At 43.0% G+C, this 13,254-nt stretch overlaps 1 protein-coding gene across 2 annotated transcripts in view; it reads right to left on the bottom strand.

The window, feature by feature from the left end:
• The window catches only part of Wdr33 (WD repeat domain 33), a 114,694-nt gene extending 102,279 nt beyond the window's left edge, over positions 1–12,415 (bottom strand). Inside the window, exon 1 of one of the 2 annotated variants that reach the window (XM_006977946.4) lies at positions 12,192–12,415. The gene's annotated coding sequence lies outside the window, so the exon portion shown is untranslated. The remainder of the gene's footprint in view (positions 1–12,191) is intronic. The other variant, XM_076554878.1, reaches the window with a different exon arrangement.
• Positions 12,416–13,254: the final 839 nt, after the last annotated feature.

Here is a 13,254-nt window from a genome sequence, read left to right as displayed (position 1 = left end):
CTAGTGGCCACAGCACCATTTTCTCTACAAATCAGGACAGTCACAGCTCCCTTGGCCATCCATGTTCTATGCTATGTTTTTGGAAGTTTTTAAAAATTCTTTTTTTTTTTAAGATTTATTTATTTATTTATTATGTATACAGTGTTCTGTCTGCATGCAGGCCTGCAGGCCAGAAGAGGGCACCAGATCTCATTACAGATGGTTGTGAGCCACCATGTGGTTGCTGGGAATTGAACTCAGGACCTTTGGAAGAACAGCCAGTACTCTTTTTTTTTTTTTTTTTTTTTAAAGATTTATTTATTTATTATGTATACAATGTTCTGCCTGCATGTATGCTTGCACACCAGAAGAGGGCACCAGATCTCATTACAGATGGTTGTAAACCACCATGTGGTTGCTGGGTAACTGCTGAGCCATCTCTCCAGCCCCAGTTTTTAAAAATTCTTTAGCCTTCCTGATGCTATTACCTCTTGTGAAGGTAGACTGATTTTTTGCTCTTTGGTTAGTTTTGGTAGTTTGTATTTTAACAAAATTAATTTCTCCCACATCACCAATTTTTAGTGCATACAACTGTTCATGGTATCTCATTAGTCTTTTTTGGTTTGTTTTTGTTTTGTTTTAGTTTTGGTTTTTGAGACAGGGTTTCTCTGTGTAACAGCCCTAGCTGTCCTGGAACTCGCTCTGTAGACCAGGCTGTCCTCCAACTCACTGAGATCCATCTGCCTCTACCTCCCGAGTGCTGGGATTAAAGGTATGTACCACCACCGCCCACCCTCATTAGTATTTTAACATCTGTAAAATCTTCTCTAAAATTCTTCTTTCATTCTTGATATTGTGTCTTATTAAGATATTACAGCCCACAAAGGATCACATAAACAAATTTGGTATCCTACCATTACAATGAAAATAAAAATCTCATTGCCTAGTAAAGTCATATCATAGATAGCATAAAGCATTACTTGGATTTGTAAAGATGCTAGTATATGTCAAGTTCATAATAAAAACATAGCACATACAATTCTGAATTATGTACAACACAATGGCAATAAACAACAATTATATACACTTGACAATGGCAATAAACAACTATGACACTACAGGCTTATGTATACTGTATAATACTCTAATTTAAAGTGTACTTCTATTTTGTGTGTGTGTATATATACACAAATGTATATATACATGGGTTGTGTATATTTACACACACACACACATGCCACCACTGCCAGACTACACACACATATATATGTGTATATATACAGTACAACAAACCATGCCTAGTACTTGGTAAACTGAAGCAGAATGACACTTAATTCCAAGGACAGCCTTAGCTACCTAGACAAAAAAATAAATAAAAGTTCAGAGTATACTTTATTATGTCAGCAGAATTTCATATTTGTCTTTTGGCTACATAAAGAAGTCGTGTAGAGGTGCTGGGAAGATGGCTCAGAGGTTAAGAGCACCGGCTGCTCTTCCTGAAGTCCTGAGTTCAACTCCCAGCAACCACATGGTGGCTCACAACCATCTGTAATGAGATCTGATGACTTCTATTGGTGTACAGGCATACATGCAGGCAGAACACAATATACGTAATAAATAAATAAATTTTTTAAAAAGTCATGTAGAAGCCAGGCAGGTGTGGTGCATGCCTTTAATACCAGCACTCAAGAGGCAGATGCAGGCAGATCTCTGAGTTTGAGGCCAGCCTGGTCTCCACAGTGAGTTCCAGGACAAGCAGTGCTACAATACTAAAACTCTGGCTCAAAAACACAATAAATAAATAAATGAATAAATGAATGAATGAATATGAAATACATTCCCCCCAAAAAAAGAAATCATGTAGATTGACTGACCTATACCATCACAGTGGGTGTGTAAGCACATTTTGTGGTGTTCATGCAATGACAAAAAAAAAAAATCACCTACTAGGTCAGGCATGGCTCACAACTATCCATAACTCGAGTTCCAGGGGATCTGATACCCTCTTCTGACCTCTGCAGGAACCAGGCATGCATGTGGTTGGTATACATACATTATATGTAGGCAAAATACTCATAAACATAATTTTCAAAAGCAAACAAAATAAAAATTAAATAATAAGCCAGGCAGTGGTGGCACACACCTTTAATCCCAGCACTCGGGAGGTAGAGCCAGTCGGATCTCTGTGAGTTCGAGGCCAGCCTGGACTACAGAGTGAGTTCCAGGAAAGGCGCAAAGCTACACAGAGAAACCCTGTCTCAAAAAAAAAAAGAAAAAGAAAAAGAAACCTGTCTCCAAAAACCAATTTAAAAATTTGAATAATAAAACTACCTTGGTTGTATGCCTTAAATCAGTCATAGGAAGATATATCAAATTAGGGACTGGAAAGATGGCTCAGTGGTCTAAGAGGACTTATGCTCTTGAAGAGGAGCCATGTCCAAGTCCACGTGGGGACTTAAAACTGCCTATAACTCTAATTCCAAGATATTTTATACCCTCTTATAGCATGAATCTTAAAGAGTCTTATTAATAAAATCAAACCTGGAGCCAGGTATTGGGGTAAATGCTGGAAGATCAGAGAAACAGAACAAGCCACAGCTACCTCACCTCGCCAGTTCCTCAGCTGGTCCTTTTTTCTCAGACTGGAAGGAAGCCTCTGGGTCCTTATCTCAGCTTAACCAGCCAAAATGCGTCTAGTTTCTAGCCCTCATGCCTTATATACCTTTCTGTTTTCTGCCATCACTTCCTGGGATTAAAGGCTCATTTCTTGGGATTAAAGGTGTGTGTGTCACAGAGAGATCCAGGCAGATCTGTGCCTCTAAAATGCTAGGATTAAAGGCGTGGGCTACCACTACCTAACCTCTATGTTTAATATTGTGGCTGTTCCTTTCTCTGACCCCACATAAGTTTATTAGCCACACCACCACACCCTCTTCTGGCCTGTGAGGGCTCCTGTACACGTAATGCATATAAACTCAGACAGGTGAACACACATACACAAAAATATATAAATAATAAGCATTTTTTAAAGACTTACAGAAATTGGCCAGGCGGTGGTGGTGCACACCTTTAATCCCAGCACTCAGGAGGCAGAGGCAGGCAGATCTGAGTTCGAGGCCAACCTGGTCTATATGAAGTTCCAGGACAGTCAGGGCTACACAGAGAAACCCTGGAGAGAGAGAGAGAGAGAGAGAGAGAGAGAGAGAGAGAGAGAGAGAGAGAGAGAGAGAGAGAGAGACAGACAGACAGACAGACAGACAGAGACAGACAGACAGAGAGAGAGAGAGAGACAGAGAGAGAGAGAGAGACAGACAGAGAGAGACAGACAGAGAGACAGAGAGAAATTAGACTTACTGCTATGTATTTTCTAAATTTTCCATCCATAATAAACACTTAGTCATTTTGTAATAGACTACACATTTTAACCACCCTTTCATGAGGGCGGGCGGAGCTGGAGAGCTCACTGGTTAAGAGCGCTATGTCTGCAACCCCAGTTCTAGGGAACCTGCCACCTTCTGGCCTCTGTGGGAGCAAGGCCAGCATGTGGTATAGACACACATAGAGGTAAAACACTCACACATAAAGTAACACATTTGAGAAAATACAGATGAATTAGGGTATAAAGTTGAGAAGAAACTTAGTCTGCAGCTTTTGAATTTTCTATCAAGTATACTATCTTCCAAAAATTAATAAGATTTGTTTTGTAGGTCATACTTATTGATTTCAAACATTGAAAACTCAATTTAGGGCCAGCAAGATAGCTTAGAGGGAAAAGGCACTTGTCACAGAAGCCTGACAGCCTGAGTTTAATCCTGAGAACCCATGTAAAAGGTGGATGGAGAAAAGCACCTCTTCAAAGTTGTCCTCTGACCACCACATAACGCACAGTGGTATCAGAGCCTAAATATATACAGCTACACATAAACAGATTAATGACAATAATGATTTCAAAGTTCTCCCATACTGCCAGATGGCAAGAAAAATGGGTAAGAAATCAAACATTAAAACACACACACACACACACACACACACACACACACACACACACAAACCTGGGACCGGACAGTGGTGATACACATCTTTGATCCCAACACTTAGGAGGCAAGTTGCAGGCCAGTCAGTGCTACATAGTGAGGCCTTGTCTCAAGGGAGAAAAAAAACCTTTTGCCCAATTAATATGATTTATTTCTCCTTTTTTCATTTTTAGATATTTTTATTTTATTTTATGTGTTTTTTGCTTGCGTGTGTACTATGTATTAGTAGAGGTACAGAAGAAGGTGCAGGGTCACCTAAACTGGACTTACAGATGGGTTGTGAATCACTGTGTAGGTGCTGGGAATTGAACCCAAATCATCAAGAAGAGCAAGTGCTCTTAATTGCTAAGCTACTCTCCAGCCTGGGGTTCTTTTTTTCTCTTACTGAGTTAGTTATAAGAGCTCTTTACACATTCTGACCCCCTCCACCTTCCTGCCTGCCTCACTGTGGGACAGTGTCTCACTAGCCTGAAACTTGCTGAGATTGTATGCTGACACGCTCTGATGTAAGACTCTCATTAGATTTATGATTTGTAGATATTTTCTCTGTAGATTTTTCACTTCTTTTTGTGTGTGTGTGTTACATGGAATCAGAACCCAGAGCCTCATACATGCTAGGTTGTGCGCTACTGTCCAGCTTTCTCACTTTATTTTTAAAAAGATTTATTTTTATTTTATATGCTTTACCTGCATGTACGTAAGTGTACACATGTATGCAATACCTGTGAAGCCAGAAGAGGGTACCAGATCTTCTGGAACTGGAGTTACAGACAGTAGTGGGCCATCATGTGGATACTGGGCTGAACTTGAGTCCTCTAAGCAAAGAACAGCAAGTGTTCTTAACCACTTAGCCATCTCTCCAGCCTTACTTTTTTCTTTTTTGTATGTTTTTATGTGTGATGTATATGTACATGTTTTTGTGCATTTATGCGTGCGTGTGTGCATGTAGACCAGAGCTTGATGCTGAGTGTTTTCCTCAATTGTTCTTGTTCTTTGAGACCGGGAATTTCACTGAGCCATCAATTCGGCTAGATTGCTCTTCCAAAGGACCAAGGTTCAACTCCCAGAACCCATATGACAGCTTACAACTATCTGTAACTCCAGTTCTGGGGGAATCTAATACCCTTTTCTGGCCTCTGTAGGCAAACATACATGCAAGCAAAACACCCATACACATAAAAAAATTTTCTCTTAAGTTCAAGACTAGCTCTGGCAAGCTTAAAAAAAAAAAGTCCACAAATGTGTATATAACTTAGCAGTAAAAGTGCTGGACTAACATGCACAATTCTCAACAATTCAACAAACAACATCAACAAACAAACAAAAGCAAGGTATATCTCATGGAAACTATCAAAAAGTCATTCTTCAGGCTGATTGTAATATCACATATCTGTAGTCCCAGTACTCAAGAAACGATGGTAGCAAGAGAATTATAGGACTGATACAAATTAGAGGTCAGCCTGGTCTACATAGTGAGTTCCAGGCCACCCAGAGCTACACAGCAAGACCCTGTCTCAAAAAAAAAAAAAAAAAGAAAAGAAAAGGAGAAGACAACAAAAGGAAGGAAGGGAGAAAGAAAGGAGAAGGAAATTACAACAACCAAGTGGAGACAGCTGGAGTTGTGGCCCAGCAGTAAACACTTCGTAGCATACTAGACTGAGGGTCAGACATGCTAAGTTTTTGTGCTCCACCCTTGACATACAAAGCATTTGGAGGGGGGGTTCGAGATAGGGTTTCTCTGGTAGTTTTTCATGCCTGTCCTGGATGGATCTCACTTTGTTTTTGGTGTTCTTTTCTTTTTTTTTTTCTTTTTTCTTTTGGTTTTTCGAGACACGTTTTCTCTGTGTAGCTTTGCGCCTTTCCTGGAACTCACTTGGTAGCCCAGGCTAGCCTTGAACTCAGAGATCCGCCTGCCTCTGCCTCCCGAGTGCTGGGATTAAAGGTGTGCGCCACCACCGCCAGCACAAAGCATTTTTAAAGAAAAAAAAAAAGTTGGTTTTCTTTTTATTAGAATCCCCAATGGTTTAATCAACAACCATCAATCACTAGTCAAAACTTTGAGAAACAAGGTCCTCACAACCAAAAGTCACTGTCCACAATACAAGTGTAACTGTAAAGTTTAACTTTAGCAGGGAGGCAGGGAAGCCCCAGACAGGGTTTCTTTGTGTGGCCCTGACTGTCCTGGAACTCCATCTGTAGACCAGATTAAAAGCCTTGCCACCACGCCCAGTATCTTTTTTTTTTTTAAATTGGGCACAGACTCAGTCATACCTGGGCTGGCCTCAAATTCATCTGGCCTTAAACTCCTGATCCTCTTGCCCCCATTCTCTAGAATTTATGCCTAACTTTTAGAAATACAAAAACATACAGTAGAGCTGGCACGATGGCTCATCCAGGGAAAGGCACTTGCCGTGTATAAACCTGATGACCTGAATTTGATCTCCACACCCAGGTGCAGTGCCACAGACTATAATCCCAGCAGGGGAATCCCTGCAAATTCCAGGCCAGTCAGGGATGCAAATGAATCAAGAATCTGCCCCCCAAATATTAAATAAAATTAAAATTGATAACTTTTGTGCCCAGATCGCGACCCCCAGAGAGACCACCAAGGACGAGCAAGCCGGAATGCAAAAGCAAGGTTTAATCGTGGATATCCAAATGCAATACAAGCCTAGGCAGGGACTTCAGTATACAGTAGGCTTGTATTGCATTTGGATATCCACGATTAAACCTTGCTTTTGCATTCCGGCTTGCTCGTCCTTGGTGGTCTCTCTGGGGGTCGCGATCTGGGCACAACAATAACAACAAGAAGGTACTACAGAATCTACTACCTTTAAAAAGCACAAGTCTGGCAGTCGTGATAGTGCTTATAATCCCAATATTTTAGAGGCTAAGGGAAGAGGATCACCATGAGTTTAAGGCCAGCCTGGACTATAAGATTTCAGCCTAGTCTGAACTACAGAATGCCCTGTCTTACAAACAAACAAACAAACAAACAAACAAACAAAAAAACCTCCCAAATGAATACACTACACAAAAACAGGGAAATGCAAACTAAAAGTGTTGATCTGTCTTCAAGCTTCCTGCACTTCACACACCTATACAGACATGGATGCAGGCAAAAGCAAAACACCTACACACACAGTTAATTTAAATCTCAAAAAAAGAGGAACACTGGCCAGGAGTGGTGGAGCACGCTTTTAATCACAGCCCTGGGGATGTAGAGGCAAGCCAATCTGTTTGAGTTCCAGGATAGTCAGAAGGATATAGTGAGAACTCTGACTCAACAACAAAAATTCTGGAAAGGATGTGAAGTGAGCAGAAACCTAATCCAGATCTGCTAGTAGAATGTAAACTTCTGCAGCCACTAGGAATTCCTCAAAAAGCTGAAAAGGAGCCGGTGGTAGTGGCGCACACCTTTAATCCCAGCACTTGGGAGACAGAGGCAGGCAGATCTCTGTGAGTTCGAGGCCAGCCTGGGCTACCAAGTGAGTTCCAGGAAAGGTGCAAAGCTACACAGAGAAACCCTGTCTTGAAAAACAAAAAACAAAAACAAAAACAAAAAAAAAAAAAAAGCTGAAAAGAATTTACCATTATGACCAGCTAACCCACTCCTCGGTATTTACAGACCTTGTACACCCTGTGCTACTCCCGATAGCCAGGAAATGGAACCGGAACCAAGCCAGATGCCCATCAACCAATGAATGAAGGCAAAGTGGTGGAACACGGAATCAATCCAGATACCCATCAACCAATGAATGAAGACAAAGTGGTCAACACATTTATAATTCCTTCACTTGGGAGGCCGAGGCAGGGGATCTCTCTGAGACCAGCCTGGTCTACCTCTCAGCGGTGAGTATATGCAGTATACACATTCAATAAATTTTCATATTTCTTACTGGGACTGGAAACAGTGAAATTACTTTCACTTTTTTGTTTTTTTGAGATAGGGATTCACTACATAGCCTACATTCACTACATAGTGTAGCCTCAAACTCACTATGTAGACCAGGCAGACCTCAAACTGCTTGCCTCCGCTGCCTGAGGTTCTGGGATTAAAGGCATGTACTATCCCACCCATAGCAATTATCACTTTTTTTTTTTTTTTTTTTTTTTTGGTTTTTCGAGACAGGGTTTCTCTGTGTAGTTTTGGTGCCTGTCCTCGATCTCACTCTGTAGACCAGACTGGCCTCAAACTCACTGAGATCCGCCTGGCTGTACCTCCTGAGTGCTGGGATTAAAGGCATGCGCCACCACCACCGCCGCCCAGTTTAGCAATTATCATTTTTATATATAAGGAAATTGATACTCAGAGTTTCATTAACTGACCCATTTAAAAAAAAAAAAAAAACTGGGGGCTGGAGAGATGGCTCAGTGTTTAAGAGCACCACTGACTGCTCTTCCAGAGGTCCTGAGTTCAATTCCCAGCAACCACATGGTGGCTCACAACCACGTGTAATGAGATCTGGTGCCCTCTTCTGGCCTGCAAGGACACATGCAGACGGAACACTGTATGCATAATAAATAAATCTAAAAAAAAAAAAAACTGCTTTAGAGTGAAGGTAAAGTTCAATGATGTAACACGCACTTAAAACAGGTAATCCCCTGAATTCATACTCATCACACCCTTTCCTCTTGATCTAAAGCTAGCTGTGATGAACTCAGCTTGCAAACTTAGGCTACTTGCTACAGCATCCCATGATTTTCTTTCCAATATATCTCCCTTGGGTCTGGAATTTATAAACACTTAAATTATGAAAATAAGGCACTACACAAATTTTATAAAGTTGCTATTTACAGTCCAAAATGAGTAACAGTAATATAGGTCACACTCTCCAACATGGCAGCGTCGGTGTCTAAGATAAATGATTTGTGGTGGGAGAGGTATGTCACCAAAGAAAACATGTCCAAGTAGAATCTTTTTTTTTGTCTTGCTTTGTTTTGTTTCGAGACAGGGTCTCTCTGTGTTCTGTGGCTATCCTAGAACTCCCTCTGTAGACCAGGCTGGCCTCCAACTCACAGAGATCCACCAGTCTCTGCTTCCTGAGTGCTGGGATTATAGGCATTCAACACCATGGCCTGGCCCAAGTAGAAATCTTAAACCTAAATCACAGCTAACAACAAAGATAAAATATTTAAGTACTAAAACCATGGTCAAAGGCAGGTGTGGTCAGGGGCTCAGTGGGAAAAGACAGCTGACAAGATCAGAATCCACAAGGTGAAAAGAAAAACCAATTCCTTTAATTTGTCCTCTGACCTCTATACACACAAACATACACACAAAGTAAATGTAAATTTTTAATGGAAAAAAACTTTTGATAGTGACCATTTAGCTCCAACTAATACCATTTTACCTAAAAATTAAAAACGTAAGTAAAATACCAAATTTTTTCTAAATAACCTCAAAAGGATTACATAAATGCATTCATATAAATTTAAAATAAAAAACTTTCACTAATATCTTTGTTGGAGTTATGAAACTTTAAATTTTCATTCTGAAATACAAAAGTTTGAGCTTGGCAATAATCAAATAATATCTAACGCCCCCCCCCCCAAAAAAAAACAGACTTTCTATTACCTAATGATCTTTTTATGTTAATGGACTCTTATTTAGCAAAGCAAACTCTGAATATAGGGCTTAAGAGGTCAGTAAAAATATTATTAAAGGTTTAGGTCAGGATAAAATTGTGATGACAAAATTCACTAAGCTTTCAGCTTCATAAATAACAATTTACTATTTCATTTGTTTGCTTTTGTTTCGTTTTTTTGAGACAGAGTTTCTCTGTGTAGTTTTGGTGCCTGTCCTGGATCTCACTCTGTAGACCAGGCTGGCCTAGAACTCACAGAGATCCGCCTGGCTCTGCCTCCTGAGTGCTGGGATTAAAGGCGTGTGCCACCGCGGGACTGTTTGATTGCCTTTTTTTTTTTTTTTTTTTGGTTTTTCGAGACAGGGTTTCTCTGTGTAGCTTTGCGCCTTTCCTGGAACTCACTTTGGAGACCAGGCTAGCCTTGAACTCACAGAGATTCGCCTGCCTCTGCCTCCCGAACGCCACCACCGTTTACTTATTTATTGTATATACAGTGTTCTACATGCATGCTTACAGGCCAGAGGAGGGCGCCAGATCTCATTACAGGTGGTTATGAAGCTCCATGTGGTTGTTGGGAATTGAACTCAGGACCTCTGGAAGAGCAGACAGTGCTCTTAACTGCTGAGCCATCTCTCCAGCCCTGTTTGCTTGCTTTTTGAGACAAGGTTTCTCTGTGTAGCCCTGGCTGTACTGGAACCTCCTCTATAGACCAGGCTGGCCTCAAACTCAGATCTGCCTGCCTCTGCCTCCCAATTATAGGCATGTGCCCCCGAGCCTGGTGGTCAAATTACTTTTTCTAATGCACTGTGACGTAAACCAGCTTTCTACCAAAATCCTTCCCAGAATTAGGAGAAGGGTATCAAAATGTTCCCCAAGTCTCTATAGTAAATCAGCTAAATACAGCACTTCAAGTTTTGTCTCAAACCAAATCTATACAGTATTTTACCTCTACTGAGCATGGAAACAAATTAAAAATGCAAAAGTACCTAATAGAAACAAAACGTGGGTCTCAAATGCAATTAAGATTAGGAGAAGAAAAAAATGCCACCAGGGAAACAATTAAAGTGTTTTCTTTTAACAGTCACTAAGAGCTTTGTTCTTTGTTTGGGTTAAACATTCACAGGCAAAAGGCTGCCTGTATTATATCCAGAGAGTACGTGAAAGTTTTGCTCCCAAGTGGTCTATGTCACCACTGTGGCTTGGCTCCTGTCATCCATAGCTGCCAAACAGCTACTGCCTCCCATCATTCCCGACAGTCTTTACATATGTTAACACACACACTTCTCTGACTTTGACTTCCAATCCAAGGAGGTAATCCCTCAACCAGCAGCTCCCTTACTCCGGAAGGGCCACCAACCACAAGAGTTACAACCCAATATCAACACTTTGTTAAAAAAAAAAAAAAAAAAGAAACACCAAGAATGTAACTCAACAGATGGCTCAGCGTTAAAGTACCTACACCACCTAAGTTCAATCAAGACTCACTTAGTGGAAAAGCGTTCTCCAGCAAACTGTCCTCTGTCCTACCAGCGAGGGGGGAGGGGAAGAGGGACGGAGCGCGCGTGCACGCATACACTCATATGCAATTCTTCAATTTAAAAGGAAAAAAAGCACAAATTCTCGGTCAGGTGTGACCCACGCCTTCGATCCCACTCGGGAAGTGGAAGTTAATTAGCAAGTTAGTGCCAGCCTGGGTTACAGCCAAGTAAGTCTAGTGAGGCTCCGGCTGGTCATGCCATCGGTTGGGAGAATGAGAGGATGATTAGCGCTGAGTTCGAAACTTAGGCTACATAGTGAGTTTCTAGGCCAGCCTGGCTACACAGTGAAACTGTATCAAAAATAAAATAGAAATCAAACCAAACAACAAAAGGACCGCTAGCCAAGCCAGGCAGCGCGCGCGCTTCTCTCTCGCTTGTGCCCGGCAGGTGGAAGACTGGAAATTCTCGGCGAACCTGGGCAACACGACTGGACCAGTCTCCAAGAAATCGGAAAAGGGAGAAAAGAAAACGAGAGGCGCTTTCTAACACCATAAATATCCAGTTGCCAGAAAGCCTTTGTTTCTCTCACATACTGAGACCAGAATTTAATTTCCAGTTGGAATGGAGAACGAGTGCTCGGTGGGACATTTGCAAAGGCGCCAGAGACGACTGAAACTCGTGCAAGAGCGCAAAGCTCTGCCTTCCTCCGAGCGCCCAGCACGGATCTCAGTTTTAGAAAGCATCCAGGCTGACTCTCCTCCAGCTGTTCCCCCTGGATTCCCAGGAACTTCTCCGGCCCCCTTCTGGGCAGCCCTCAAAGCCGCGCTCCATTCCACTCCCCTCCACCCCAACGCGCTTCCTTCCTCCGAACTTCGCGTCTCTGCGGCCGGCCTGGCCGGGGACGGCGAGGCCGAGGGAGCCTCACGGCCGCCGCCTCCTCCCCGAAGTCCGTCCGCTGGGACCCCCGCCAGCCGCGGCCGGCCCCGCAGATGCCCGTCCTCCCCTCTCCCGCGACCTGTCTCCCCCCCACCCCCCGAAGCACGCAACGGCCGGGCCCGAAAATGGCGGAGCGCGGCCGCCCGCGGCCCTCACGGGCCCCGCCGCACACTCACCGTGGAGGGCCGGGAGGGGCGCCTGGCCGCGAGCGCGGTGTCCTTCGGTGCCGTGGGGAATGTCTCTCCCGTCCGCTCCTCTCCCCTTCTCCCTACTCTCAATGCCTCTCCTTCAAAGATGCAGCCGCCATCTTCCCCGAGGAGCCACCGAGCGTACGCCTGTGCGTCATCACGGCCCCGCGGTGCTACGTCACGCGCGCCTATGCCGCAGGTCGCCGGTAGGGCTCGTGTCAGAGCATGCGCGCAGGTGAGGGGTGGGGCCTGTGTCTCCGGCGCTCAAACATTGGAGTCGGTTTGGGTGCAGAGCCTAACGCCAGGGCCGTACTGACTTTCTTCACCTGGTGAGCCATCGCGGATGCTCTCAAAAACATCCCGCTTTATAAAAACTAAATAAGACGGCTTGTTCAAGCCGGGAGTGGTGGCTCACGCCTGGAATCCGAACACTTAAGAGGCTGGGACAGCCAGGACTGTTAACATAGAGAAACCCTGTCTCCAAAAACCAAAAAGAAAAAAAATAAATAAAATAAAAAATAAAAAGAGCCAAGAAAAGCAGGGTGGTGGTGCCGCACGCCTTTAATCCCAGCGTTTGGGAGGCAGAGACAGTCGGGTCTCAGGGAGTTCGAAGCCAACCTGGTCTACAGAATGAGTTGCAGGACAACCAGGACTGTTACACAAGAAAACCCTATCTCGGAAAAAAAGAAGAAAGGAAGAGGAGGAGGAGGAGGAAGAAGAAGAAGAAAAAAGAAAAGAAAAGAAATACAAATTATACAAATTCTCCCCAACAACTGTACGGTACTGTTCCTTGGTGTGCACACATACACAAAAAAGATATTATAATTAATAACAAGGGATGCAGATTTTGCTCAGTTGGTCAAGTGTTTGCCTAGCATGTAGGAGGCCCAGGCTTCTTTCTGTAGCACTACCTATACTGGTTTTGATGGCCTGTGAAGTGGAGGCAGGAGGGTCAGAAGTTCAAAGGCATCCTTGAATACACAAATTCAAGGTGTTAGAAAAGACTAATCTTTGTATCCACAAAAAGAAACACAGAAACAATGGGAAAATA

Source organism: Peromyscus maniculatus, chromosome 19, assembly GCF_049852395.1.
Source record: "Peromyscus maniculatus bairdii isolate BWxNUB_F1_BW_parent chromosome 19, HU_Pman_BW_mat_3.1, whole genome shotgun sequence".
NCBI classification, from domain to species: Eukaryota; Metazoa; Chordata; class Mammalia; order Rodentia; family Cricetidae; genus Peromyscus; species Peromyscus maniculatus.
Note: the sequence above shows the minus strand (reverse complement) of the source record. Positions and strands in the feature narration are given on the sequence as shown.